The sequence below is a fragment of the Acinonyx jubatus genome, chromosome B1 (assembly GCF_027475565.1).
Source record: "Acinonyx jubatus isolate Ajub_Pintada_27869175 chromosome B1, VMU_Ajub_asm_v1.0, whole genome shotgun sequence".
Taxonomy (NCBI): Eukaryota; Metazoa; Chordata; class Mammalia; order Carnivora; family Felidae; genus Acinonyx; species Acinonyx jubatus.
The window spans coordinates 169,590,231-169,609,166 of NC_069382.1; the positions used below are offsets into that span (position 1 = coordinate 169,590,231).

At 39.2% G+C, this 18,936-nt stretch overlaps 1 protein-coding gene across 4 annotated transcripts in view; it reads left to right on the forward strand.

Moving 5' to 3' along the window:
- Positions 1–18,936, forward strand: part of TLR1 (toll like receptor 1) — a 53,555-nt gene that overhangs the window by 19,848 nt on the left and 14,771 nt on the right. The window contains exons 1-2 of one of the 4 annotated variants that reach the window (XM_053217459.1): positions 9,892–9,973; positions 14,823–14,950. The exons of 1 other annotated variant lie outside the window; for it this stretch is intronic. The gene's annotated coding sequence lies outside the window, so the exon portion shown is untranslated. Of the gene's footprint in view, positions 1–9,836; positions 9,974–13,502; positions 14,951–18,936 lie in introns of those variants that run through there. 2 more of the 4 variants (XM_015080497.3, XM_053217458.1) reach the window with 2 other exon arrangements.

Genomic DNA, 18,936 nt, shown 5'->3' on the forward strand with positions numbered 1-18,936 from the left:
TGAGAGGTTGATGTGGATAGCCCAAAATGGGAAAATGAGGAGAGAAGAGAAGCAGTGATTGCAACCTGACTTCCATTTTTTGTCATGGCAAAGTCTGTGAATTTCTTGTAGACCATGTTGACTATGGGAAGGGTAGGTGGGCTTGAGTTGTCATGATGGGACTTCAGCTACCAGGGCAACCTGTTTGCAAAGGGACTATAGTAATAGAAGCCATGGGGTTAGGCGGAAGAGATGTATGGGGGGAATTGCTGCAAGCGATCAGCCAGAGAATATGCCCCCTGCATCAAGGAACTGTGCAATGGGGTATCCACCTGAGACCTCTGAATAACCAACAGATACATCCTGTGAAAGAGACAACAGTTGGACTCTGCCATAATAAGAGCCGACATGATGGCTTGTCTGCCTTACCCAATAGTTAAATGCAGGGATATTTGCTCCTCTTTGTCTAAAATACTCTTCCCTTGAAGTGGTCTGGGCACATCCAGAATATAAAGAAAGCAGAGAAGATGGTGGAAGAAAAAAGAAACTGACCACACTTATTCCCTGATTCACTGCAAGAAAGACCTGAGATGGAGCCAAGCAAAATTTTAAATTAGGTGTGAGAATGATAATACTTGGACTGTCCTGGACATTTTAATGCCTGAAATAGAGGTGCAATTATTATAATATGACTTGTCAATAAAATCTATGGCATCTGCCCAAGATTCAGGGTAGATTCTGAATAGATCCTGATAGAGAAAGATTCCACAAAACCTGGTTGTAAGGCAGTGGTTAGAGAAAAAAATAAAGTCCTTTCCTTCTGGAGTTGGCTCATTCAATAATAACTGAGTTTATTTAATAATAAACCAGTTTCATAATTAATAGTTGTAAAGAAATAAGCTTTAAGGGAATTTTATTAGAGTCATCTTTTATTGGCATTAGCCCTCCTCTGCCTTTCAAGAGAGCACTTAATTCTCTTTCACAGGACCTCTCTCAAGTTGTAAATTTTCCTTTGCCTCTGTTGGACTGTTTTCTAAACCAATAAAACAAAACAAAACAGCAAACAACAAACTATATCACACATTTATGAATAGCTCTGAATGGCCACAAGCATAAAATGCTTTTGAAATCCTCATTTTTATCTTAAAACTCCATGCAAATAGAATGTCCCCTTCCTTCATATTTGTGTGATGCCTTTCCATGCTCCAAATCTACTGCCACAAGTTGAGAAGTTTGCCTTAATATATTTTTAGTTATTAACGCCATGATGAGAATAAAAACTAAGCACGTCAATAAGGTGACAGGTTCAAAGGAATGGGACATGGCAAAGATGATTAGGGAGTGCTTCTGGCTTCAGAGGTTTTGGGCAAGCCTTGTTCAGCATAAAGGCCCTCAGCCTGTGGCGGGGATGGCCCTTCAAAGGGAAGGCACAGTGGGCACAAAGTTGGAATTGAAAGGGAGCCGTGAGCAAAGAAAGCATCCAACTGGCAGCCTTACTGGATGTGTTAGGTTTCCATGGCTGCCATAACCAATTACCACAAAGCTTAGAACACCAGAAGTTGATCTCTCACAATTTCGGAAGCCAGAAGTCCAAAATCAAGGTGTCAGCAGGCTTACTTCCTTCTGGAGGCTCTAAGGGAGAAATGTCACGTGCCTTTCTCCCAGTGTCTGGTGGTTGCTGGCAATCCTGGCCATTGCTTGGCTCGTGGATGTATCACCCCAGTCCCTGCCTCTATCTTCACATGGCCTTCTCCTGTCTTCTTTTCCGTCTCTTATAGGGATACTCTTATTGGATTTAGGGCCCTTCTTAATCTAGTATGATCTTGTCTTAACTTCTCACTGTATCTGCAAAGACCCTGTTTCAAAAAAGGCCACATTCTGAGGTTTCAAGTGCACAGGAATTTTTTTTGGAAGGGGGCATTATTCAACCCACCACCCTGGGGAAGACACAACTGTCTCTGGTGGCTTGGAGACTCAACTGGGTGTGGCAGTAGAATAAGTAAATGCTATCTTGGAGAGAGGGAAAAATATGAAAGAAGCAGCTTGGGAAGTCCTGAGGTGCAAACGAGAGATAGTGGTAAAGAGATTGCAATGGATGGGTGGGGGAGAATGGGAAAGAGATGGTGGGTGACTGGAATATACATGGGCTAGAGTCTGGGTTTTAATGAGCGTGAAAACACAAAAAACAATGCTGAGAAAGGAGGAAGTCAGTTTCTGTCTAGATTTCTTGAGAGTGATTTGATTAGAAAAGAATGAGAATAAATCACAAAGAGACCTGGAGGGATTTCTAAGGCCATAGGGACTCTAGAGGTTTTTAGTTATGGTAAATTTATAAGGAATCTCAACAGAGCCAAGCGTAAATATGAAGTAGTTTTTCTTTTTCCCCACTCAGTTAACTGAATTCTAAAGTTCTCCTCTTCTCATCCCTTAGTGATATCTCAAGCAGATTTCATATCTCTCTAGCCCTTCGACGTATTAAAAGTGCAATTTGGGGCAACAAGAAGGCTCTGTCGGTTAAGCGTCCCACTTCAGCTTGTGTCATGATCTCACAGTTTATGGGTTCAAGCCCTACGTTGGGCTCTGTGATGACAGTTCAGAGCCTGGAGCTTTCTTTGGATCCTGTGTCTCCCTCTTTCTCTGTTCCTCCCCTGCTCGTGCGCTGTCTCTTCTGGACCTGATGTAGAGACCAGGAATGAGGGGTTGGAAGGCAGATGTCCTTTTCTATAATTGTGTTGGTTAAGGTACAGAACAAGGAGACCTCAAACTCAAGGGCTTAAATAAGATAGAAGTTTCTTTCTTTCTTAAATGTAGGACAAATATAGTCAGGAGGTCTAGGATAGGTAGCTGTGTCTACTCCACAAAGTCATTCAAGAGCTCAGACTGGCCAGTTGGCTCTGTTTTCCATAGCTCTTGCCTCCATTCTTTTTACATGGAGTAACCGGGATGAATGAAGTCCTCCTGTGCTTTCTCTGAGTATGTGGACCAAGGGAAGGTGAGTGGAGATGTACCCCTTCTCCCAGGTACATGGTCACAGGTCTCTAATTACCTGTTGGCAAGGGTTACTCCAACAGAAACCTCCATGAGAGTAGATACCGGGTCCTCTGTTTAGTTACACTCCTAAACTCCCTGGGAGCTTCCTCAGAGAGGGACAACCCTTGGGTGAGGGGAGGGGTGTCCTGCACATTTGTGTATCAAAGCCAGCATTCACCTGAGGAAACAAATGCCTAGTCTCTCTGTCCAGTCTCCATAAATGATTCTACTGGCATAGCCCCTTTACTTGGCTTGAAAAGGAGAGAGGATGTTACTTCTCCCCGAGGAGAAGAGGGTGCAGCCTAAGATCATAAACCCTGGTATCCCAGTGCTGCTGACTTGCTGCCGTCCCCAGCACTCTCAGGTGGCTGGGAAGTATGAGAGTGAGGCAGTGGTGGGGAGGGCCATTGTCTGGTTCAGCTGCTTTTTTGAATGCCCTGGTGGAAGTCCTTGGCCTTTGGCAGCTCTCTTAAGAACAAGGGGTATATAACACTTTCTTGTCTTTGGTTTTGGATCCAAATCGTAGGGAAAATTCCAGTCAATACCCTGTTATGTAATCAGTAGAACCAATAGATGGGAAGGGAAATTGAAATTGTTGGTGGGCTACTGAATTACATAGAAGATGAGCAACTTAAAATTCTATCCTAAATTTGGATTAAATAATCATAAAAAAGACATATCACTCATAGTAGTAGAAGAACAAGCAGAGAATAATAGCATGGATTTATGTCCATTGACTAAGAAAGTCCACTTAATGGATATATCCTAAAGAAATAATTGTTCAGACACATCCTAAGGAAATGCATGAAGATGCTGCTTATGGCAGAATTGTTTATAATAGCAAAAATTGAAAACAACTTAAATACCTAACATCAGAAGATTGGTTAAATACATTGTTAATTAAAATATGCATTGTAGGGGCGCCTGGGTGGCTCAGTCGGTTAAGTGTCCAACTTTGGCTTAGGTCACGATCTCGCGGTCAGTGAGTTCCAGCCCCGCGTCGGGCTCTGGGCTGATGGCTCGGAGCCTGCTTCCGATTCTGTGTCTCCCTCTCTCTCTGCCCCTCCCCCGTTCATGCTCTGTCTCTCTCTGTCCCAAAAATAAATAAACGTTAAAAAAAAATGCATTGTAAATAAAATGGAATGTTATTTAGCCAATACTAAAATTGTAGATGATGAGGAGAACAGAGGCAAAATAAATGTGGATAAAATTAAATTTCCTCACAACTTGCAGCCCGTTGACAAATATTGAGACAGGCAGAACATGACACTCAAGGAATTCACAACTGCTCTAACTTTAATGCTTTGCTAGAAGCCAAACACCTTAGCTTGACAATAGCCTGATCTCCAGGATCCTGTAAATCTTCTTTAACATATGAAAATCCTTTTGGAAGTTTCTTTGTCTTTATCCCCCTAACTTAAAACTATATAATCAATCTTTCCTCACAATCACAGCGCAGCTCTTTCTGTCTACAGGTCCTGTCCCTGTGCTTTGATAAAAACACCTTTTGCAGCAAAAGTGTCTCAAGAATTCTTTCTTGACCATTCACTCCTGGCCCACATTACATCATAGATAGATATTTACTGACATGAAAAGATATTTATAATGTGTTATAAATTAAGAAGAGCAGATAACAAAACAGCATACAGTCTAATGCTATCAGTGTGTGTGTGTGTGTGTGTGTGTGTGTGTGTACAAATTTTCTGTGTGTGTGTGTGTACAAATTTTCTGAACAGCAATTTGGCAGCAGGCATCAAGAGACTAAATCATGTTCATTTACATTAAAAAAGTTTGCATGGTTACTACAAAAATGATATTGGCTTATCTGTATACAGTGAGATTACCATTGATTTATTTGTTTCCTTTTTATTGATTTATATTTTTTGATTCTATTCAGTTAACATATATTCCTTGGGTAATAAAAAAAGTAAAATAACGAAGAAACTTTTCTTGAGAACACATACACATATATTTGCTTGACCTTGTCGTAGAGAAGAACTTTCTAAACCTAAAAGCAATGTAACAGTAGTCTGCTGGAACTTGTCTGTATAGATTGTGAGAGCTTCCTGTTAAACATTCAGGAATTTTGCAATATGTCAGTTGGCAGCTAGAAATCAACCATAGTGGAAATATTTATACTGCAGGTATTGGCAAATGCTACCAATCAGGCTTTTTGGGGGAGTGGTGGTGGTGGTGAGTAACCTGGTTTACCAGCACACAACTGAATGACAGTGCTAGCAAAGAGAAAGTCAGTTTTCTTGTTTAGATAAAAATATATGCATTTATTGGTTCAAAAGATCATGAAATGAAAAGTAAACAATGGGGGAAGTTGTTTGCAAAAAGTCTGACAGACACTGTCAGTGACATAAAATAGAATGCATAGTTAAATAGTAAAAACATAACCCTGCTAGAGAAATAGGCAAATGACATGAACAGGTAATTCACTAAAAGATACAAATTGTCAATAAACGTGAATAACTATCTGAGACATTTATAATAAAAGAAAATAAAAATGAAACATAGATATCACTCTTCATGTATGAAATTGTCTCCAAAATGCTACTTTTGTGGAGAATGTGGAGAGTGAGTATTCTGACCCCCTTGGGAGCAGGCAGATTGGCACAAACTTAATGGAGAGCACTTGGCAGTTATGTGTCAAGAACATAAACTTGTCCTTGCCCTTTAACCTGTTAATTCCTTTCAAAAATATATCCTAGACAACAGTAGAAAACTCCAACCAAGATTGTGTACAAAGTGCTTGTTGACATTTTATGAAACTGAAAGAGGGAACCTCCTACCAGGTAAATAGCTAGAGACAAGAATGGCCTTGGCCTACAATTTACTCAGGTAACAGTTTCAAAAATTTGGCTGGAAAACTTTCAGTAATTAAGGGAGAATTAATGAAAAGGCAGATGTCCAGGTGATGCCATTTTTTATTCCTAGCCAGCTTGATAGGACACAATTTGAGCTCTAGGATCAGGTGGGTAGGAGGAATGGTGGTGTGGGGGAGAGTAGGGAGGGAGGGAAGGAAGCAGAGGCACTCCCCCCCCCCCAAACTAAGGCACTGTGGTCATAGCATTGTTCTTGTCCTTATTGATTAAGAAACCATACTCTATACCCCTTCCTGATAAAAGCACTCAACAAACAAGGACTAGATGGGAACTTTCTCAGCCTGGTGAAAAGCATCAGTGAAACATTCCCAGCTAGCATCATACTTAATCGTGCAATACTCCACGCTTTGCCCCCTAACATAAGGAACAAGATGAGGAGGTCTGGTCTCATCACCTCTATTCGACATTGTCCTGGAAATGCTAGCCATGACAATAAGGCAAGCACGTGTTATAAAAAAGCATGCATATTGGAAAGAAAGAAGATGACATTTTGCAGATGACATGATCTTGTTTGTAGAAAATATTTAGGAATCCACTAAAAAACTAATTAAAACTAATAAACAAGTGTAGCAAGGTTGCAGAGAAGATATACATACAGCCAATCTACACATGAAAAAAAGCTCAACATCATTAGGCATCAGGGAATTGCAAATTAAAACCATAACGAAATACCACTTCATTCCCACTAAGAAGGCTATAGTAAAAGTCAGACAATCACTAGTGTTAGCAAGGATGTGGAGAAATTGGAAGACTTTCACACTGCTGGTGGTAATGTAGAATGGTGCAGCTGCTTTGGAAACAGCCTAGAACTTTTCAAAAGGCTAAACATAGCTACCAAATGATGCAGCAATTCCACACCTAAGTACATACCCAAGAGAAAATGTGTCCATAGAAAAACCTGTACCCAAATGTTCACAGCAGCATTATTCATAAAAGCTGTTAAGTGTAAGCAACTCAATTGTCCATCATCTGTCAAGTAGATAAATAAAATGTGGTATACCCATACAATGGAAAATTATTTAGCAATAAAAAATGAAACACTGATAGCAGCCTAATGTGGATAAATCTTGAAAACACCAAGCTAAGTGAAGAGACCAATTACAAAGAAGCCCATATTGTAGATTCCATTTACATGAAATGTCCAGAATGGGCAAATCTATAGGGATTAGTACAATGTGTAGTGGCTTTCTAAAGTTGGAGCACATGCAGGTGTGGCCGGTGACAGCTAAGGCGTATGGTGTTTCTCTTTAAGGTGATGAAATATTCTAAATGGATTGTGGTAACAGTTGCATAATTCTGTGAATATATTTAAAACCATTGAATTGTGTACTTTAAGTGGGTAAACTTTTTTATGGTATGTGAGTTCTATCTCAATAAAGCTTTTGTTTAAAAAAGAAGAAAAAAAACAACTATAGGTCATATCTTAGAGGCAGGATATTTACAATGCCCTAGATCCAAAGAGAATGCCTGGGTATGGAATTAGGGATGGGCAGAAACTGCTATTGAGAGAAGGTGAGGAGTGGCCTGGAGTGTAAGATATGGGAGCTCTATTTGAAGTTAGTTCTCTGGGCTGCTATTAACTGGGCTTAGGTTTGTGCTTATTTGCATGGCTGTGATGACACTCCATCTAGACCTGGGCTTTCCAATATCTCCAGCCCACTGAGCACCTGAAGTGCGGGTAGTCCAAATAGGATGTGCTGTAGGTATAAAACACACACTGGATTCTGAAGACTTAGAATAAAGCACATATAAAATATCTCATTAATAATGTTTGATATTGATTACCTGTGGAAATAATATTTTGTAGCTATTAAAGTAAAATGTTAAACATTTTACAAAGAGGGGTGCCTGGGTGGCTCAATCGGTTAAGCATCAGACTTTGGATCAGGTCACGATCTCATGGTTTGTGGGTTCAAGCCCCACATCAGGCTCTGTGCTGACAGCTCAGAGCCTGGAGCCTGCTTGGGATTCTGTCTCTCTCTCTCTCTCTCTGCCTTTCCCCTGCTCATGCTCTGCCTCTCTCTCTCTCTCTCTCTCTCTCTCTCTCTCTCAAAAATAAATAAATAAATAAATAATAAACATTTAAAAAATTTTTTTACAAAGAAATTATATTCCTGAGAATTAAAGTTTTCTTTAGGACACATGGATCAATGCATGGGTGTACATGATTACAAGTGTGTGTTCGTCCAATGGCAATAGGGAGGAAAGAAGGAGGTGGGTGGGCAATCAGAGTGGTGGGAGGAAATTTGAAGGGAATCACAGGACTTCAGAGTGCTCACAGGCTTTGCTTCCTGCCCTGTGGGCTTTCCTCTCCAGACCTGGTTCAAAGTCCAATACGTCTGGGAGCTGAATTCTTACTCAGAAACCACCCTCGTCTCCAGTGAAGGGTCTGAGGGAAGAAATGGTAAGAGTGGAGGAGGGGGAGGTTCATTCTTGCAGTTTCAGAAATATATTCATAGATACATTTCCCCTATTAAACAAAGTGTAGGGGCGTGGTAGGAGGAAACAGAGAGATACACAGAATATTAGAAGAACCCCAAGTTCTGAGTTAAGGGAAGTTGGCCTTGCTCACTGGGGAAAAAGAAGCTGATCACAGCAAAAAATTGTATCCAGTCTATGACTGCCCGTCATACAATACTAGGCTGGGGACAAGTTCTGAGGCAGACAGCTAGCATTTCTTAACTTTATTTGCCCATTTGTGGTGGTTGCTGATGAGGTTTTGGGGTGATGGTGGGGGGTCCGAAGCTGACAACCAAGAACATTCTTGAAGACGTCTTTGGTGCAAAAACGATGATTTTATTAAAGCATGGGGACAGGACCCATGGGCAGTAAGAGCTGCCCAGGGACCATGAGGAGAGACTGGTTATATGTTATGGAGTTGGGGGAGGTAAAGTCCAGGGGAAGTTTCCCATGAGATTTTCATACGCTAAAGACTCCCAGGATACTGGAGGCCTAGCTATTGTCAAACTAAGGTTGTTTTCCCTCTAGCAAAGCATTAGCATTAAGACAATAGGGAGTCCCTGGAAAAAAAGCCTCAAGTATTTGTCTGGGCTGCAGGTTACAAGGAAATTTAATTTTTTCTGCCATTTCTTTCTGCCTTTGTTTCCCACATCAGTTGTTGCTTTTGTTAGGTTAAAAGAATGGCACTATCAGAATGAATTCCTAGAGTGTGCAGACAGCTAACCAGAAGGAGATGTCTTCGACTTTACTGTTAGATAGTATGTTTCTCACATGGAGTTTTAAAAAATAACTTAAGTTTATTTATTAAGAGAGAGAGAGAGAGAGAGGGAGGGGGGGGGGAGAACAAGTGCGGGAGGGGCAGAGAGAGAGAGTCCCAAGCAAGCTCTGTGCTGTCAGCACAGAACTTGTCTCGGAGCTCCATCCCCTGGAACCGGGAGATCATAACCTGAGGTGAAATCAAGAGTCAGACGCTTAACTGACCGAGCCGCCCAGGTGCCCCTAAAAAATCACTTTTTGAACTAAGTTTGAAAATATCAATGGCAAAAAATTCAAGCACCAGACTGTCTCGGAAAACAAGTTTGTTAAAAACAAGGGACTAGTTAGCATCCATTCTCTATTAGCACATGAGTGATCTTCTCTCTCTAGGAGTTTTAGCAGAGTGCTGATCTGGACCCCTCCCTCTTTAATGGGGGACTGATCAAAACGCAAGAATAGAAGCAAAGCATCTGAGACACAGCCAGGTCTGCTCTTCCTTTCTGAGCCCAGCCGCCACAATATGCATTTTGAATTCAGCCAGTAATCATCTGTGGTTTATCAACAGCATGTTTTTCACTTCGCACAGAAACAGCAGTCAGCTGTCTAGAATGAAAGAGCCACAGAAATTCTATTTTAATACAGGCCTATCAATTAACCCACCAGCCCCTATTCTACATATGAATAGGAGAAAATTGGTTTACACTTCCTGTGTAATTTCAGTGGGATTCAGTAGATGGCACAAAAGAGCTTTTCTTCCCACCCCCAACATTTAAATATAGTTGCTAGTGAAATAAATGTTCCAGGAAGTACTTAAATTTCCTACAGATTGCCAATGCGACCGACTGGCAGGTTTGTTGGTAAGCAGCAATATATATTTTTTTAATATCCTATAGAAAGAAAATAATGGTTTAACTAGTGATCAGACACAAAAATCTCAAAAGTCTCTGTGATTAAGAGACACTGTGGGTTTGGGGTGTTTTTCTAAGTGGGTTATTTCTGATGCGTACTTACTGTGGTTTGCACTAGTGTTTAATTATCAGCTGCTCATCCTAAGTCAGAGAAAGGGTTTTTTTGGCGTGTCTTTGTTTTTCTTTGGATGACACCTCATCGCATGCATGGCTGGCTCTCAGGAGACTTATGTGAGTTGGAGGATGAATATTCCAGTCGCAAACACCTCACGGTTTTCTTACAGAGCTTCTCTCTGTTGGTTTCAGATGGCATCGTTCTTCTTCCCGTCCTTCCCCGTTTCTCCCTTTGCAATGAGAATGCTGCGGAAAAGGGGGTGTAGGTAAATTAGTCCTGGAGGTGGTGCTGTCCTATAACCCCTCTATGGACAGGTTTATTTTATTTCTCTGGGCTGTTCCACAAGATCTTCTTTTCTGTTTTCTCAAGCCACCGAAACCATTCTGGGTGCTACTAGTCAGATGGAATTGTAGATCTTGAAAATGTTTCCCAGGCTACACCCACTTTGATCAAAAGAGTCGAAAGTAACTGCATCTTGGGACATCTGGGTGGGTCAGTCCATTAAGCTTTTAACTGTTGATTTCAGCTCAGGTCACGATCTCCTGGTTGGTCAGATGGAGCTCTGTGTTGGGCTTCAGGCTGTAAGTGCAGATTCTCTCTCTCTCTCTCAAAATAAGTAAACTTAAAAAAAAAAAAAAAGGAAGTTCATCTTTACAATAAAAAGGAAAAGTTTACAAAACCACTTAGGAAACAAAGCCAAAAAACTCTTGAACTGGTTCTGATCTTTTCAACTTAATAGCTAGTTGGCCTTGTGTAGAGAAGACTTGTAAATACTATTTGTGGTGCCGAACTTAATAGTGCCAGATTGATTGTATGGATTTTATCCATTCAATTTCCCCAAAGTCTCTAAAGATAATTCAAATGTATCGATGCATTGTCTCATATAAAGTGAGGCTAAATCTATCTTTTTTAAAATGTTTATTTTTATGGAATACTTGGGTGGCTCAGTCAGTTAAGCCTCTGACTTCGGCTCAGGTCATGATCTCATGGTTCATGGGTTCAAACCCCATCTTGGACTCTGCTGACAGCTCAGAACCTGAAGCCTGCTTCGGATTCTGTGTCTCACTTTATCTCCACCCCTTCCTGCTCGTGCTCTGTCTCTGTCTCTCAAAAGTAAATCAACACTAAAAAATGTTTTAATGTTTGTTTTTATTGGTGTATAGAAATGCCACAGATTTCTGCATATTGATTTTTATATCCTGTGACTTTCCTGAACTTCACGTATTAGTTCTGGCAGTTTTGTGGTGGAGTCTGGGTTTTCCACATAGAGTATCATGTCATCTGCAAAGAGTGAAACTTTGACTTCTTTCTTGCTGATTTGAATGCCTTTTATTTCTTTTTGTTTTCTGATTGCTGAGGCTAGGACTCCTAGTACTATGTTAAACCACAGTGGTGAGAGTGAACATCCTTGTTCCTTAGGGGGAAAGCTCTGTTTTTCCCCTTTGAGGATGATATTAGGAGTGTGTCTTCCATATATGGCTTTTATGATCTTGAGGTATGCTCCTCCTATCCCTACTTTCTTGAGGGTTTTCATCAAGAAAAGATGCTGTATTTTGTCAAATGCTTTCTCTGCATCTACCGAGAGGAGGTTCTTGCTTGTCCTTTCTTTTATTGATGTGATGTATCACATTGATTGTTTTGCAGATATTGAACCAGTTCTGCATCCCAGGTATAAATCCCACTTGGTCGTGGTGAATAATTTTTTTAATGTATTGTTGGATCTTATTGGCTAGTATCTTGTTGAGAAATTTTGCATCCATGTTCATCAGGGAAATTGGTCTATAGTTCTCCTTTTTAATGGGGTCTTTGTCTGGTTTTAGAATCAAGGTAATGCTGGCCTTGTAGAATGAGTTTGGAAAATTTTCTTCCATTTCTATTTTTTGGAACAGTTTCAAAAGAGTAGGTGCTAACTCTTCTTTAAATGTTTGGCAGAATTCCCCTGGAAAGCCATCTGGTGCTGAACTGTGGTTTGTTGGGAGAATTTTGATTACTAATTCGATTTCTTTACTCGTTATGGGTCTGTTCAAATTTCTATCTCTTCCTGTTTCAGTTTTGGTAGTTTACATGTTTCTAGGAATTTGTACGTTTCTTCCAGATTGCCCATTTTATTGGCATATAATTGTTCCTAATATTCACTTATTATTGTTTGTATTTCTGTTGTGTTGGTTGTGATCTCTCCTGTTTCAATCTTGATTTTATTTATTTGGGTCCTTTCCTTTTTCTTTTTAATCAAAGTAGCTAGTGGTTTATCAATTTTGTTAATTCTTTCAAAGAACCAGCTTCTGGTTTCACTGATCTATTCTACTGTTTTTTGTTATTGTTGTTTTGATAGTATTTATTTCTGCTCTAATCTTTATTATTTCCTGTCTCCTGCTGGTTTGGGGTTTTATTTGCTGTTCTTTTTCCTGCTTTTTAAGGTGTAAGGTTAGGATGTGTATCTCTGACCGTTCTTCCTTCTTTAGAAGGCCTGGATTGCTACATACTTCCCTCTTCTAACCACCTTTGCTGTGTCCCAGAGGTTTTGGGCTGTGGTGTTATCATTTTCATGGGCTTCCATGTACTTTCTAATTTCCTCTGTAACTTCTTGGTTAGCCCATTCAGTCTTTAGTAGGATGGTCTTTAGTCTCCAAGTATTTGTTGTCTTTCCACATTTTTTCTTGTGGTTGATTTCGAGTTTCATAGCATTGTGGTCTGAAAATATGCACAATATTATCTCCATCTTTTTGTACTTGTTGAGGGCTGATTTGTGTCCCAGTATGTGATCTGATCTGGAGAACGTTCCATGAATGTGTATTCTGCTGCTTTAGGATGAAACGTTCTGAATATATCTGATAAGTCCATCCAGTCCAGTGTGGCATTCAAGGCCATTGTTTCCTTGTTGATTTTCTGTTTAGATGATCTGCCCATTGTTGTAAGTGGGGTGTTGAAGTCCCCTACTATTATGGCATTGTTATCTATCAGTTTCTTTATGTTTGTGATTAACTGATTTGTATATTTGGGTGCTTTCACATTTGGAGCATAAATGTTTACAATTGTTAGATCTTCTTAGTGGATAGACTCCTTAATTATGATATAAGGCCTTCTTCATCTCTTGTTACAGTCTTTATTTTAATGTCTGGATTGTCTGATATAAGTGTGGCTACTCCAGCTTTCTTTTGGTGACCATTAGCATGATAGATGGTTCTCCATCCCCTTACTTTCAATCTGAAGGTTTCTTTGGTCTAAAATGGGTCTCTTGTAAACAGGATGTAGATGGATCTTGTTTTCTTATCCATTCTGTTACCCTGTGTCTTTTGATTGGAGCATCCAGTCCATTGACGTTTAGAGTGAGTGCTGAAAGATATGGATTTATTGCCATTATGTTCCCTGTAGAGTTGGAGTTTCTAGTGGTGTTCTCTGGCCCTTTCTAGTCTTTGTTGCTTTGGTCTTTTTTTTTTTTAATCTTTTCTTCCCTTAGAGAGTCCCCCTTAAAATTTCTTACAGGGCTGGTTTAGTAGTCACGAACCACTTTAATTTTTGTTTGTGTGGGAAACTTTTTATCTCTCCTTCTATTTTGAATGACAGCCTTGCTGGGTAAAGAATTCTTGGCTGCATATTTTTCCAATTTCACACATTGAATACATCCTGCCACTCCTTTCTGGCTTGCCAAGTTTCTGTGGATAGGTCTGCTGTGAACCTGGTCTGTCTTCCCTTGTAGGTTAAGGACTCTTTTTCCCTTTCTGCTTTCATGATTCTTTCTTGGCCTGAGTCTTTTGTGAATTTGGCTATGATATCCCTTGTTGATGGACAGTTTTTGTTGAACCTAATGGGAGTCCTCTGTGCTTTCTGGATTTTAATGTCTGTGTCTTTCCCCAGGTTAGGAAAGGTTTCCACTATGATTTGCTCACATAACCGTTCTACCCCTTTTTCTCTCTCTTCATCTTCTGGGACCCCTCTGATTGTGATGTAGTTCCTTTTTAATGAGTCACTGATTTCTCTAATTCTTAAATTGTGCTCTTTTGCCTTAGTCTCCCTCTTTTTTCTGCTTCATTGTTCTCCATAAGTTTTTCCTCTCTATTGCTGATTCGCTGCTCTACCTCATTCATCCTTGCTGCTGTGGCATCCATCAAGATTGCAGCTCGGTTATAGCATTTTTTATTTCATTCTGACTAGCTTTTATCTCCGCAGAAAGGGATTCTAATCTGTTTTCAATCCCAGCTGGTATTCTTATTATCATGATTCTAAATTCTGGTTCAGACATCTTGCTTGTATCTGTGTTGATTAAGTCCCTGGCTGTCCTTTCTTCCTGTTCTTTCTTTTGGGGTGAATCCCTTCATTTTGTAATTTTGAAGGAAGAAAAGAAATTAATAAGGTAAAAAAGATTAAAGTTAAAAAATTAAGGACAACACAAAAAAATCAAATAAAGGATGCTAAATCCTAGGTGTGTCCTGATTTGGTTGTTGAAAGGAGCTTGATAGGTTAGAGAAAAAAAAGGGAAAGAAAAGAAAAGAAAAGAGGAAAATGCTTGTAAATTTGAAAAAAAAATGAATACAATTAAATTGAGTAAAATGAAATAATGGAAGTAAAAAATAAAATTTGAAAATTTTACAAAAAAGTAAAAAGATATAGTAGAAAAAATTAAAGAAAAATATTTTTAATAGAATGGAAACTAAAAATAATTTTTTTTCTCTTTTTGTATTCAAGAATAAGAAAAGAAAAGAAAAAAAAATTGGATAGATGGACCAGCAAAAAGACTGAAGTATGATTGAAATTACGTCAGTTTCCCCTGGAAGTCGAACTATGAAGCACTTTATAATCTGTAAACTAAGCAGGTGGAGAGACTTGTGTCGTTCTTGAAGAGTGAGGTTGGCCAAGTTGGGCAGAGCTCAGTGTAATGGCTCCATTTTCCACTAGAAGGCACTGCGTAGCTTACTGGGATGGATTGTGTGTCACTTGTAGGTGTGTATGCACATGCACAGGAGGGGTGAAGATGGCATCACCCAGCTGCCCAGTCTCTAGTATCAGAACTCTGTACTTATAGTTTGTCTCTGTACTCTTTCCGACCAGCAGTTGCACACCCTTCCTTTGTCTCCAGCTTTCCCCTCCCTGTTTTTATATTATTCTTGCTTCCTTTCCCTTATGTTCATCTGTTTTGTATCTTAAATTCCACATATAAGTGAAATCGTATATTTGTCTTTCTTTGACTTATTTCACTTGCCATAATACAATCTAGTTCCATCCATGCTGTTGCAAATGGCAAGACTTCATTATTTTTCATTGCCAAGTAAAATTCCATTGAATATATATGCCACACCTTCTTTATCCATTCATCAGCTGATGGACATTTGGCCTCTTTCCATAATTTGGCTATTTTCGATAGTGCTGCTATAAACATGGGGGTGCAGGTGCCCCTTCAAATCAGCATTTTTGTATCCTTTGAATGAATACCTATTAGTGCAATTGTTGGGTCATAGAGTAGTTCTATTTTTTTTTGAGGAACCTCCATACTGTTTTCTAGAGAGTGGCTGCACCAGTTTGAATTCCCACCAGCGGTGCAAAAGGGTTCATCTTTCTCTGTATCCTCACCAACATCTGTTGTTGCCTGAGTTGTTAATTTTAGCCATTCTGACAGGTGTGAGGTGGTATCTCATTGCGGTTTTGATTTTTATTTCCCTGATAATAAGTGATGTTGAGCATTTTTCATGTGTCTTTTAGCCACCTAGAGGTCTTCTTTGGAAGAAGAGAAGAAAAGAAAATCTTTTGCCCATTTCTTCACTGGATTATTTGGGTTTTTTTGGGGGGGTGTTGATTTTGATAAGTTTTTTATCGATTTTGGATACTAACCCTTTACCTAATATGTCATTTGCAAATATCTTCTCCCATTCTGTCGGTTGCCTTTTAGTTTTGCTGATTGTTTCCTTCGCTGTGCAGAAGCTTTTTATCTTGATGAGGTCCCAATGGTTCATTTTGCTTTTGTTTCCTATACCTCCAGAGACACATCAAGTAAGAAGTTATGGGACTGAGGTCAAAGAGGTTGTTGCCTGTTTTCTCCTCTAGGATTTGGAAGGCTTCCTGTCTTACGTTTAGGGATTTCATCCATTTTGAGTTTATTTTTGTGTATGGTGTAAGAAAGTGGTCCAGTTTTCCCAACACTATTTGCTGAAGAGACTTTTCTTTTCTATTGGATACTTTTTCCTGCTTTGTCAAAGATTAGTTGGTCATAGGTTTGTGGGTCTATTTCTGGGTTCTGGAAAACTATTCTGGGTTCTTGATCTATGTGTCTGTTTTGTGCCAGTACCAGACTGTCTTGATGATTACAGCTTTGAAATACAGCTTGAAGTCTGGAATTGTGATGCCTCCAACTTTGGTTATCTTTTTCAGGATTGATTTGGCTATTTGGGGTCTATTGTGGATCCATACAAATTCTAGTATTGTTTGTTTGAGCTCTGTGAAAAATGCTATTGGTATTTTGATAGGAATTGCATTAAATGTGTACACTGTTTTGGGTAGTATAGACATTTTAACAATATTTATTCTTCCAATCCACGAGCGTGGAATGTTTTTCCATTTTTTGTGTCTTCTTTAATATCTTTCATAAGCTTTCTATAGTTTTCAGTGTATAGATTTTTCACCTCTTTGGTTAGGCTTATTCCTAGGTATTTTATGTTTTTTGGTGCAATTGTAAATGGGATCGATTCCTTGATTTCTCTTTCTGCTGCTTCCTTATTGGTGTACAGAAATGCAACTGAGGGGCACCTGGGTGGCTCAGTCAAATAAGCATCTGATTTCAGTTCAGGTCATGATCTTGCAGTTCATGTGTTCAAGCTCCGTGTTGGGCTCTGTGCTGACAGCTCAGAGCCTGGAGTCTCCTTTGGATTCTGTGTCTCCCTCTCTCTCTGCCCCTCCCTGCTCATGCTCTGTCTCTCTAGCTCTCTTAAAAATAAATAAAACATTTAAAATTTTTTTTACAAAACCACACTAAAAAAATGCAACCGATTTCTGTAATTGATTTTATATTCTGCAACTTTCCTGAGTTACATATTAGTTCTAGCAGGACTTGAGTCTTCTGGGTTTTCCACATAGCGTATCATGTCATCTGTGAAGAGTGAAACTTTGAATTCCTTCTTGACAATTTGGATGCCTTTTATTTCTTTGCATTGTCCAATTTCTGAGGCTAGGACTTCTGGTACAATGTTGACTAACAGTAGTGAGAGTGGACATCCTTGTCGTGTTCCTGACCTTAGGGGGAAAGCTCTCAGTTTTTCCCCATTGAGGATGATATTAGGGGTGTGTCTTTTGTATATGGCTTTTATGATCTTGATGTATGATCTCTCTATCCCTACTTTCTTGAGGGTTTTTATCAAGAAAGGATGCTGTATTTTGTCAAATGCTTTCTCTGCATCTCTTGAGAGGATCATGTGATTCTTATCCTCTCTTTTATTAATGTGATATATCACATTGACTGATTTGCAGATATTGAGCCAGCCCTGCAGCCCAGGAATAAATCCCACTTGATCGTGGTGAATATTTCTTTTAATGAATTGTTGGATCCAGTTTGCTAGTATCTTGTTGAGAATTTTTGCATCTATGTTCATCAGAGAAATTGGTCTATAATTCTCCTTTACTGGAGTCTTTGGTTTTGGAATCAAGGTAGTGCTGGCCTCAAAGAATGAGTTTGGAAGTTTTCCTTCCATTTCTATTTTTTGGAACAGCTTCAAGAGAATAGGTGTTTACTCTTCTTTATATGTTTGGTGGAATTCCCCTGGAACGCCATCTGGCACTGGACTCTTGTTTGTTTGGAAATTTTTGATTACTGATTGAATTTCTTTACTCGTTATGGGGTCTGTTCAAATTTTCTACGTCTTCTTGTTTCAGTTTTGGTAGTTTACATGTTTCTAGGAATTTGTCCATTTTTTCCAGATTGCCCAATTTGTTGGCCTATAATTGTTCATAATATTCTCTTATTATTTTTTGTATTTCTGAGGTATTGGTTGTGATCTCTCCTCTTTCATTTATGATTTTATTTATTGGGGCCCTTTCCTTTTTCTTTTTGATCAGTCAGGCTAGGCATTTACCAATTTTGTTAATTCTTTCAAAGAACCAGCTCCTGGATTTGTTGACCTGTTCTACTGCTTTTTTAAAAATTTTGATATCATTGATCTCTCCTCTAATCTTTATCATTTCCCTTCTTTTTCTGGTTTTGGGTATTATTTGCTGTTCTTTTTCTGGCTCTTTAAGGTATAAGATTAGGTTATGTATTTGAGACTTCCTTCTTTAGGAAGTCCTGGATTGCTGTATACTTCCCTCATATGACTGCCTTTGTTGCATCCTAAACGATTGGGGCTGTTGTGTTTTCATTTTTATTGGCTTTCACGTAGTTTTTAATTTCCTCTTTAATTTCTTGGTTAACCCATTCATTCTTTAGTAGGTTGTTCTTCAATCTCCAAGTATTCATGGTCTTTCCATTTTTTCTTGTGATTCGTTTCAAGTTTCATAGCATTGTGGCCTGAAAATATGCAAGGTATGATTTCGATCTTTTTTACTTGTTGAGGGCTGATCTGTGTCCCAGTATGTGATCTATTCTGGAGAATATTCCATGTGCATTTGAGAAGAATGTGTATTCTGCTGCTGTAGGATAAAATGTTCTGACTGTATCTGTTAAGTCTATCCAGTCAAGTGTATCATTCAAAGCCCTTCTTTCCTTCTTGATTTTCTGCTTAGATGATCTGTCCATTGCTGTATGTGGGGTGTTGAATTCCCTACTATTATGGTATTGTTATCAATGAGTGTCTTTATGTTTGTGATTAATTGATTTATA